The sequence below is a fragment of the Apis florea genome, unplaced genomic scaffold, assembly GCF_048593485.1.
Source record: "Apis florea isolate Af1SG1 unplaced genomic scaffold, ASM4859348v1 contig_2272_pilon, whole genome shotgun sequence".
Taxonomy (NCBI): Eukaryota; Metazoa; Arthropoda; class Insecta; order Hymenoptera; family Apidae; genus Apis; species Apis florea.
The window spans coordinates 7,019,790-7,030,879 of record NW_028256549.1 but is presented as its reverse complement, the minus strand read 5'-3'; the positions used below and the strand labels follow the sequence as shown (position 1 = coordinate 7,030,879).

Below are 11,090 nucleotides of genomic sequence, written 5' to 3'. Positions count from 1 at the left end.
ACTTATATTTAGTATTTTATGTGAATTAAAATTAAACTTATTATTGCAATTACATTTCACATTTTCTCCCTATATAGAAATTATAGATTATAATTTATAAATGTGGTTCCAAAGCATAAAAAGTAAATTATATTACACATCTAAAAAAAAATACACACTTTATTTATACAACTTATTATTTGTTTTGTATAATACATAGTAAAAATTCAAATATTTTAAATATATATATATAACTTAGTATGTTATGTTATAATGATATACGTCAAAACACGTTCAAAGTGTTCAATACTAAAGCTCTTACAATCACACAAATCACACCAAAGCTTGCCTGATTCGACAACAATCAGACAGCCATATGCCAAATATCAAACAATGACCAGCTGTTCTCCTAATCAATTACAAAGTATACAGAGGGCAATTACAAATTTGTCCACAGTGATTCAAAACGGCCGGAAAAATGGTAGTTTGGCCGCGAATCAAGCGTTTGGTTTGTTTTCTACTCCATTTTCCCATTATATCTTCTTGAACAAATGTTGTACAATAGTATTCACAAGAGCAGTTTGCACAGAGAAAGTGTAACAGCGTAATCAGACGATGACACATATGCCAGGCTGCATCGGTCTCAGACGTATTTAGAATCGCTCCATATCGTCTATTTTAGATGCTGAAATGTTACAAGGAAACTCGGACGCATCTAGGCAATGGCACCATCTCGAACGGCTATAAATTCCACTGGTCATTGCCCCATTCCGCCATGCTTAGATTCCGTGAAATCCATTGCAATCTTAATGTTATTGTTTTATTTCTTTTGATCGTCATTATCGTTGGATTGGATTTTCATGAACTAAGACAGAATTTAAGATGAAATTTTTCGTATATGCTATTTTCTTAATTAATCAATTTAAATTTAATATGTTAATAATAAATTTAATAATGACATATTTCCATTTTCGTTTTCAATCTCTTAAATTTTTTTATTTAGTTTTTATTATTTAGTATTGGATTAGAATGATTGAATGAGAAATGGAATGTCATTTTAATCATTTCTTTCTTAATTTCTGGATTTTTTCTTCTAATTCACACATTCGTCATAAACGAAAAATATATTTCATATTCAAATATTTCATATTTTCTCATTTTTTAAATTCACTATCACATCGTTCGTTTTCCTTTTTTTTATTTACATTTAATTTTAATCAGTAATTAAACTAATAATATCGATCAATAATTATCATAAAATAATCTAACCTAAAACAAACTATCAACTTTGGCATAATTCATGTATGTTACAACTAGATTCTCTGTGGAAATACTATTACATTTTATTAAATAAAAAAGAATTATCAGGATAAGTTACTTGATTCCAGAATATTTCACTGAATCGACAACGATCGAGTAATTGTCTTAACAAGCACAGAGTTTCGTGTTCAAACATCATTGATGTATAGATCATATACGATCATTACTTTTAATGCGAACGACAAAGATCGTTTCAAGAGCCAGTCTCTGATGTGTCTCTTCAAGAAAAAAATCCTACAAGTTTGATCCTTCGACTTCCAGGAAGTTGATCCCTTTCATTCCATTTCTTTTTGTCAAAATGGACATCGAAATAGATGGAATAACATCATAACGTTGTACGATATCTTTATTGAGTCAACACAGCTGGAGTTCAATGTCAAATGAAACCGGATTTCAGATCGATCCAAGATCGATTTGCTGATGCAGCTTTTGGGCGTGGCCGCCATATTGATTTCGATGATTTCTATGATTCGTTACATGTACTATTGTAAGATATATTTTTTTAAATTGACTTTTATGTCACTTTAAACTTGAATTTTTTTTTTTCTTTTTCAAAATAGTTATTAAGAATAATTTAGAAATAATTAATTTCTAATTTCTAAATTTCTTTATAAAGTCTTTATATATTTATAGTTTTTAATATTACAAATTTTAAAATGTGAAAATAAAATTATATAAAATCCATAAAAATTTTGAATTTAATTAAAAATATTATATACTTAATAACAGATATATAATTTTCATAATTTTAAAGCTAGAAAAAAAATACATACATTATATTCGTGTAAAAATATATTATACCTTTCATATCTTAACTACGAGAAAATAATTTGTATAATAATAATAAATCTTCAGCATCCTACTTTGTACTTACTATCTCACTGAAGCATCGAAGCATTAAATCACTTTGTCGTATTATGGATCACCAGTGACTCACACAGGCGGATAGGTGTCGCATGGAACCAAAATAGGATCATTTTTAATGTTGTACGTAGCCACGACGTAACCGCGAATACCGATATTCGAGTGGCCGATACTCGCGTGGCAGCTGATCCTAAAAGCCTCGTGGTATTTTATTTAAAGAACACCACGCCGATTCGCGGCGAACGAACGCTGCCACCGGTCTAAATCCGCTGTCCCGTAAATCATTGTGCCGGTTTATGGCGTGCACACGCTTTTGCCCGAATGTGCGTGTCGAATGTTTTGCGAGTAAACTGGCAAAATCGATTAATTCTTACAGTTTCGATAGCTATGGGCTGTTCTTAAACTCACTGACTAGATTCATTTTTGAGGAATTTTAAGAAAAGTATTTGGCAAATTCAATTTTATAAAAAATTATAAATATCTTATTTGTAATATATTATAATATATTAATAAATCATCTTTTTTAATATAATAAATATAAATTTGATAATTTATTGAAGTTAATAATTTGTTTATGATCAGTGAAAATATTGTAGTTAATATTTATATAAATTTTTTATTAAATTATTTAAATTTAAGTTTATTTAAAGTTATGTAATGATATTAGAGAATAAAATCAAATCATTTGTTTTTAGGATGTATTGAACAATAGATTGTATTAATATTATTATAATGATATTATAATACTATCTGATATGTAGAAAAGAATTGTAATTGTAATGTAATCTTTGTATCTCTCATACAATAAAAATAATTGATTTGTAAAACATCTGCTAGGAGAATAAGATTTTGGTATCTCTGTATCTCTAAAATATTAGGTAGACATTATGTACAGTTTAATAACTTCTACCAGTTCACTGCTACCAGAACCCTAATAAATCCACACAGCAGGAGCAACTAGACTCTAAACTATAAAGTGAATCAGTTACTACTAGACACTTCCTTTCTCTGTGGTATGTCTGTGTATATGGTATATAGGATAACAACACCCTGAATTCTAGTTACTAGCACTTTAATAAATTCATAGAATAAAATCTAATGAGTATATATATTATAGAATTTAGAGACAAATTGTAGGCTCCAGTACTAGCTTTATATTTTGTAATGTAACTAAATAATAACCTCTAGTTTTGTGTCACTAACTATTTTTGCCTATGTAGTGGGAGTTATTAAATTTTAAAGAAGCTAGTTTAATAAATTTTATAGTATTATAATATATTATATAATATATTATATAATATATTAATAAATTATAAGTTTCTTTTAGTAGCTTTCCTTGATGCTTTAATATTTTATGATCAATTTCAATCTATAAATTATAAACTATATTAATCTTTTAGTATTCCATAATATTATAATAGTATTCCATAATAATTATAATAGTTCCATAATATTATCAGTTTAGCATTAATAATTAATAATGGAAATTTTATTCATAATTCCATATTATATATTTTATTGCAATATTATTTAGTTTCAATATATTTAAGAGATTCAAGAAACCCTATAATAAAAGCATTTATATTCTCAAAGACATTGAGGAAAAAGTCTACTGGTTTGAAATTATCACAAATTTATAACACTAAAATTATATAAATTCTAGAAGATCTGTTATATTTTACAACATATATGTTTATCAAATTAAAATTGATTTATAATATTCTTTTTTTTTGTAAATTTCTTCTTCATATCAATGTCTTTGTTTAATGCTTCTCAACTACTCGATCACCTCAAGATAGAATTAAAGTTATTAAAACGCATATTCCAACTTACATTGACTATATATTTGTCATATCAATTATATAGAAAAGATAGATAAAATATCAATTTTAATAATTACACGCTAATAATTCCTGTATTCTAACCTTTAAATTTTTCTCTGTTTGCGAAAAAGAATAAAAAGAATTACGCGAAACACACAAGCAATCGTCGGCATATCATTTTCTTTCTTGAACTCCTACAGTAATACAGCGCGCACAACAGCCGTTGCTAAATCAGCGTCCACGTAAATCAACGTGCAGCACGTGCTGGCGAAGGAACACGTGCTTGGTCAAAGGTACGTAATACGCGTTCACAACCCATTTGAAGCTTCTTGCTGCTCTTTCTCATTATTTTTTTTTTATTTTGGCACACCTGGTTCTATTAACATGATAAAAAAATATATACACGCGAAATTGTTTTATCGTCTAGGCTATTTGCATTTCATCATTAATGACACGCATTTTTTGGATGCTTGGTTCATTCATCTTGAAAATTTGTATAAAGAAAAATATTAAAATATTGGCTAATTACTGCATATTACATAATCTTTAGAATTTTATAATTTTCTTTATTAAATAATTTAGATTCTTTTAAATAAAATATTTAAAAAACTTTGAATAATAAGTTATTATAACTTAATCGCATTGTTTCATTAATTGCATACCAACAAAGTTATTAATAATGTTCATCAAAATTAATTCAAATTAATTATATAACAATTAATAGCAATTTTAAAAAAATAACAAAACAAAAGAATCATATATATACATAATTATCACTATAAAAATTAATAAATTAATAGTAAAGAAGAAATCTATTTTTATAGAATATTGACGAAAAAAAATTGAACGATAATGAAAAATAGAAAACATATGTGTATCAAAGCATCGTCTGGACATGGACTAGAAGATCGGCACGATGTGTGTTCCTCTGATTTCTTCCTGCTAGATGAAAAAAGGGAAACGGCGTTAATGTCGCGCTGCCTGGTAGACGGTTTGTCTGTTCAAGTCCTTGTCCTGTCTGCCCTTCAGGTTTGAATTTAGACGGACCACGAATTCCCAGAAAAAAGCCTGTTCCTTGTCCGACTCCATGAAATCGATGTTTCCTCTTCGCCCACTGTCGACCCTCGTCGAGGACTCTTTTTTATGCGACTGAAATAACTGACACTTATTAATCGAATAATCGTTTCAATCCGTCAGACCATTGATATAATTTAACGTTCGACGGTTATTGGATCGTCGAATTGAGTCATCTTCTATTTGGTAATTGTTGACTCTTTTGATGGCCCTAGAAAGTCTTCAAGATTAATGATGAAGTGGATAATCTTTTGTGGAAAGTTTGAGAATTAATTTGACATTTTAAGAAGTTATAAAATTTGGAAATTGAATTATATGGAAAATAAGATTTTTTTTTAATTTTTATCGATAAAAAAATTGAATAATAAAAAGAATGATTATATTTTAAAATTTTTTATATATAAAATTTTTATAACGTTTTGTAATTCTTATGCAATGCTTGCATCATTAAAAGAAATATGAAAGAGAAATTTTCATTCTTGATTTTTCAGAATTTTTTTTCAAATTTTTTATGGGATTCAGATTAATTAACGACACTTTCATTTGCGTGAAACATATTTAATTTCGTTACTTTTTAAAGAATAAAAATATCTTGAGTTAATAGCTTCATTTTCTATTTCCATATTATTGCCATAAAATCTTATACATTTAACAAAAGAAAATTTTCATAAGAATAAAATTCATTAGAATTACAAATAATCGAAAAAAGATTTAAATCCTATTCATAATTCTATTCTATAAAATAAATTAAATAATTTATATTTTCAATAACGAAGTTAATTTTTAAAAAATAAAAATAAATAAAAAAATATAATTTTTATTATGATAATTAATTGATTATTTTTAATACAATCTAATCAATAAATTAATTTTCTATTTCATTATATTTTGATATTAAATAAAAAAATACCGAAAATATATGTTAATAAATATAACATAAAAAGTTAACATCTTTTATATTGATATTTTTTTTTATTTTTACTTTAAGAAAAGAAATCTATTCATTACTTCATCACAATTTTCCCCTAACCTCAATTTGAAGTAACATTAACAAACCACCTCAGTTCTTCATGTTCCACTGTCTCTAGCACTTCTAAATTTCAAGAAAGTTTTCCCTTCTAATTATCTCTCTCGACTTTCCTCGTTTCTACGTCTCTAATTTCTTTTGTTTTCTTTTGTTATACTGCAATACCGGCGGCCTCGAGAACGAACAAACATTTCGTGGCCACGGGGTCGATGTTCTGGCCGTTCTAATATGAGCTTTTCGTCTCCTTTTAGCTCGTCGAAAATATAATGAGGATATGAAAATACTCTTTCAACAAGGAGAAAAGGGAAAAGAAAGAGAGGACTGACAAACGTCTCTAATGAGAATAGATGATGAAAATTCAGCTAACAAATCCACAATTTCCGTGCAGATGCGAGTAACGAGCTAGAACGCGGAACTGAGATTTGCTTGGTGAGAATTTTCGTCGTTTAATTGATGTAATACTGCCATTATTGTTGATAAATTAATGAACAGGAGTTCAGTACTTGAGAGACAAAATATTGGATATAATCGCTGTTTGTTTTGGTATTTGAGATATTTTAACACTAATGAATGTGAATAGCTTAGAAATAGTGGTTCATTTAGTAGTATTTCTATATAGATATTTTAAGAATTATCATTTGTATAGAATTTTTAGTAATTTTTAGATAGAATCGTGCATGATGAAAAATTATAAAAAATAAATTAAAAAAGAAAATTAAAAATAATAGAAATAATTATAATTAATTAAAATTTGATAGGAAGATCAAGAAAAATATATATGTAATCAATAATTCAAATATATATATAATCAATATTATAAATGCAATACTTTTTTTTATAAAAATATACAATTTCTTTTTTGTGAATTATCGTGATAAACTGTTATTTCATAAAAATATTTTTATAACAAAAAAATAAGCACTAAAACTCTAACATATGTATGTACTTACATATGCGTAGCAACATCTTAACATATGTAGTACTCACAATGAATAACAACATCCTAAAAACATAACTCAGAATATAACAAGAAAATCGCACGTGTGATTAAGAATTTTCTATTTATCCATAATGAATCTAGGAAGGAAGTCGTAAATAGAAATGCTATGAAGGAAGCGCATCAAGCAAGCTGCTGTCCAGATTATGCTGGACTCAAGTTATGACTGTTAGCATGTTTCTTTTCGCATTTTCTTATTTCACCTCTATCTATTCCTCTCTTTCTCTTCCTTATTCTCTACCTAACATCAATTAGGGACTTCTCGTGCATTTTGATTCATGATTTTCTCCTGACTTTCACACGAGTTTTCCCTCGTCACGTTTCACCAGATTCTTTGAAACTGTATCTATTTATAAAAAGATCTAGTGTGAGAATCGATGAAATGAATCGAATCGATCGTTTCGAAAGTGGTGCTAGGTTTGTTTTTCAACTCTGTTCAGAATTCCCGCGAAATTCCCACGCGTTATTTTTATGTTGATTTTAAGTAATGGAAAGTATCTTTATGTCATTATGTCAAATTGCTTGATAAAATTTCTGCAGTTTTTTAGAAGGAAAATTTTAGGTTAAGTATTGACTTTTTTGTATTTGATTCAATTATTAAAATAAAATAAATCTTATTTAATAATAAAATATATCGAAAACAAATTGATTTACGAGTTTTATTATAATATTAATTGAAACTGATTAGAAATATTGATGATACATGTATATAATTTTATGAATTTTTTGTTTTAAATTCTTTCTAATTTTTATCAAATATATTTATTTATTCGAAATTTTAAATTATTTATTATTCATAATTCATAATTAATATCTCATAATAAAATTTTCTTTTAAAAATAATTTGATAACATAAAAACATAACCTAACTTTTCTATTCTCAAATATGGAAATCAAAATATTCTACTTACTTTATTTTCATGAATCTGTGTCGCAGAAATTTACTATTCCCTTGAAAGTTTCTTCATCCATTGTAACAGGAAAAAATATTTCGATTCCCAATAATAATATTCGTTCGATTCTATTGGCAATGCTTGGAGCATTTATTGTGTCCCAAGCAGCAGCTATATATATATATATATATATATACTTAGCAGGAAGCTAAATTGTATGTCTCGTGTCCCTTAGTACTTTCTTTTTTTTCCCTTTTTCGCAGATGGCAATCGTTTCCCGCTTATACGGCGCCGCTCATAGATTTGCGATCGCGTTCAACTACAAAGAATAGATAGTCAGTGGTCGACAAAACTACCATTTTGTCACGCTGGTAAGTTACAGAAAAAAAGCATGGGAATGTTGGCGAAGATAGAAGGAGATAAAACGCAAGCCGCTTTCGCATTAAATAATTACTTAATGTTTTCTTCTTAAGAGAAATTATCGACATAAATTCTTAGGAAATTTTTATATCTAACGAAGTAATCATTAACGTTCCACGTAGAATTTCTTTTTCAAAAAGACTTCTAAAGAATTTTTGAAGGGATTTTCATTAAAATTTCAAGAAATTTTCTAACCTATGTATTATTTTAGCCAGAAAAATTATATATAGATATTTTTAAAAGAATTTTTAATTTTTTTCATAAAAAAACTTTGAAATTGATCTTTACCTCATACATTACCCGCATTCCTGCGATTACAGTGAAATCACGTGAAATAAATTGCCGATGCTCACAAAACAGTTTCGTCTCGCTCGCGACTCAAGGGAAGAAATCGAGGAATGATGGGAAGAAAAAAAAAAGCAAACGATATATGTGCGATTTTTACTTCGGATAACTCAGGAAACAGAAATTCTTGACGTCCTCGTGGAAAACTGGTTAATAGCCGCGGAATAACGCATTCAGGTTAAATGAACTCGTTAATTGTTCTTCCGCAATAGTGCATTGCAATGCGCAGCCAAGTGCATCGGTTCAAATCCAGTTGCTACTAGTTATAATTTCGTTATGAATTTTGAATCAAAGAAATATTGGTTTGAGTTTATTCATATGATGAACATATAGAAGAGTTATTAGGAAATTCGTGTCGATCATTAATTGAGCTATTTTCTTTTTTTTAAACCGATATTTTCGAGTTTAAAATATATAAATAAAACTTATAAATAAACAGAGAAATTTCTTTAAGAAGAGAATCAACGAATGTTGTTATTTTTCATAATGAAGAGTTTCACAAAGAAGGGATAGAGTCGACGTTAAGTGCAACGGTTCATCATTCCGAGAATAATAAGCTTCTTTTTCTTTGTCGGTACGACAGAAATGCCGATGGGCACACAAAACTGGCTCGTTTGATCTCGCTTGAAATAGTAAAGCTGCACGTCGCGTCGTCTTCATTTCTCTCTTTCTTTCTAATAATCTTCGTTGCATCTTTTTCATCATAGTTAGTTGTTATCTTTTTCAACGGAATTTTAATCTTAAACGATGAGCAATTGTTAATTATGTGTTTTTAAAACAAATATTATTCCAATATATTGAAGAATAGAAACAATTTTTAATATTCGTATAAAATATATATCATTGCTGAAAAAGAATATAGTAAATTAAAACTAAATTAAGATTCCATTTTTGGCAGAAAAATTAATTTAAAAAAAATTATTTTGAAAAAGTATAATTAATACAAATCTTGAATTTTTCAAATATGTATTCAATATTAATTGTTAAATAAATCTTACCTAAAAAGGGAAATAATGAAAAGTAATCTCATTAATTAATATAAAACATAGTCAAGACAAATTTGACGATTTGTTACAAGTAATAAATACAATCGAAACACAATTTTGTAACGAATAATTGAAACTGTGATGAATAATCGTTAAATGGCAAACTTATGATATTTAAATTAAGTTTAAACTGTGATAAATAATTTATATTTAATTTATTGAAATATTCTTTCTCATTTAATAATTACAAATAACTTCTGAAGATAGAATAATTTATAGACATTGAAATACCATCTAGTGGCCAACAAGTAGAACTAATCATCAGATGGCAAAATTGAAAAATCTTAACTTTTCAAGATTTTTGGATTCAATTTTTTAATTTTTAAGATGTTATATTAAGATTTTGATGAATAATTTGTAATTTTTTTTAAATATTTCTAAATAATGAAATGTTTGTTGAAATATTATCTCCATAAATCTATTTTAATTAAATCTCTAAAGGTCAGTGACTTAATGTACCTTTCGACTCTTGTAAATTCATACTTATGTGTAATGCAAGTTACACGCGATATGAATATAACGCTAAGATGCATGCCAATGTCTAATATTTCTTGCATCGTTGATCTTTTTTCCGGCGCTTAATTATTATTAAGTACAGTTTCCGTTAAAGAATCTTGTTTCTTTAAACTATTTATAAAATTTGATGGTTTGAATTTGAATTTTGTCGAATTTCAACTTAATAGATTCCTTAATTATAATTAAATTAATCAATTTTTGGCATTATTTTATCATTATTTTTAAAAAATGATGTTATTCATTTTTCAATAATTAATTAAATTCGATAATTAAATTCAAATTATTCGAATTTATTACTCACTGTAAGAGATAATTGAATTTAATCACGAGTAATATTTTTACTGAAGCTGTGTTCTAAATGTCAAAAAATTTGCGAAATCGTGAATTCAAAATGATTTCAAAATACGATACAATGATATTACGAGAGCAGCGACCTCATTCGTAATTACGCAATACTACTACGAGAGTTGCATTTTCCGCGAAACCGGAAGTTCGATACATGGTGTCGCCTCGACTGGTTTCGCTTCGATTCGATTCATCGAATGGGAATGATGTCTGTTCCCGTGGAATAATTCATGCACTTGAGATTAACTGCAACAGTGTTCGCATGAGAAATCGCAGCGCCGATCTGGCGCCTGGTCATCGAGAATATGTCAGATCGATTTGTTTCGCAGTGCATACAAATTATACGTATGATCGTGACAACTCGAGATCTGTATACAGATCTGTTGTTAATTTGCATCTTTCACAATATTCATTTTTTGATTTTTTGTGCTTTTTACACAA

The 11,090-nt window shown here is 27.6% G+C and overlaps 2 long non-coding RNA genes across 2 annotated transcripts; both read right to left on the bottom strand.

The window, feature by feature from the left end:
- Nucleotides 1-143: 143 nt before the first annotated feature.
- On the bottom strand, nt 144-2,331 carry LOC147658456 (uncharacterized). The gene is made up of 2 exons (XR_015290536.1): nt 2,174-2,331; nt 144-844 (listed from the first exon to the last, which is right to left on the bottom strand). It is a non-coding gene; the product is annotated as an uncharacterized LOC147658456 (long non-coding RNA).
- Nucleotides 2,332-4,531: 2,200 nt separating this feature from the next.
- Nucleotides 4,532-10,044, bottom strand: LOC147658455 (uncharacterized). The gene is made up of 4 exons (XR_015290607.1): nt 9,741-10,044; nt 8,843-9,588; nt 7,996-8,296; nt 4,532-5,135 (listed from the first exon to the last, which is right to left on the bottom strand). It is a non-coding gene; the product is annotated as an uncharacterized LOC147658455 (long non-coding RNA).
- Nucleotides 10,045-11,090: the final 1,046 nt, after the last annotated feature.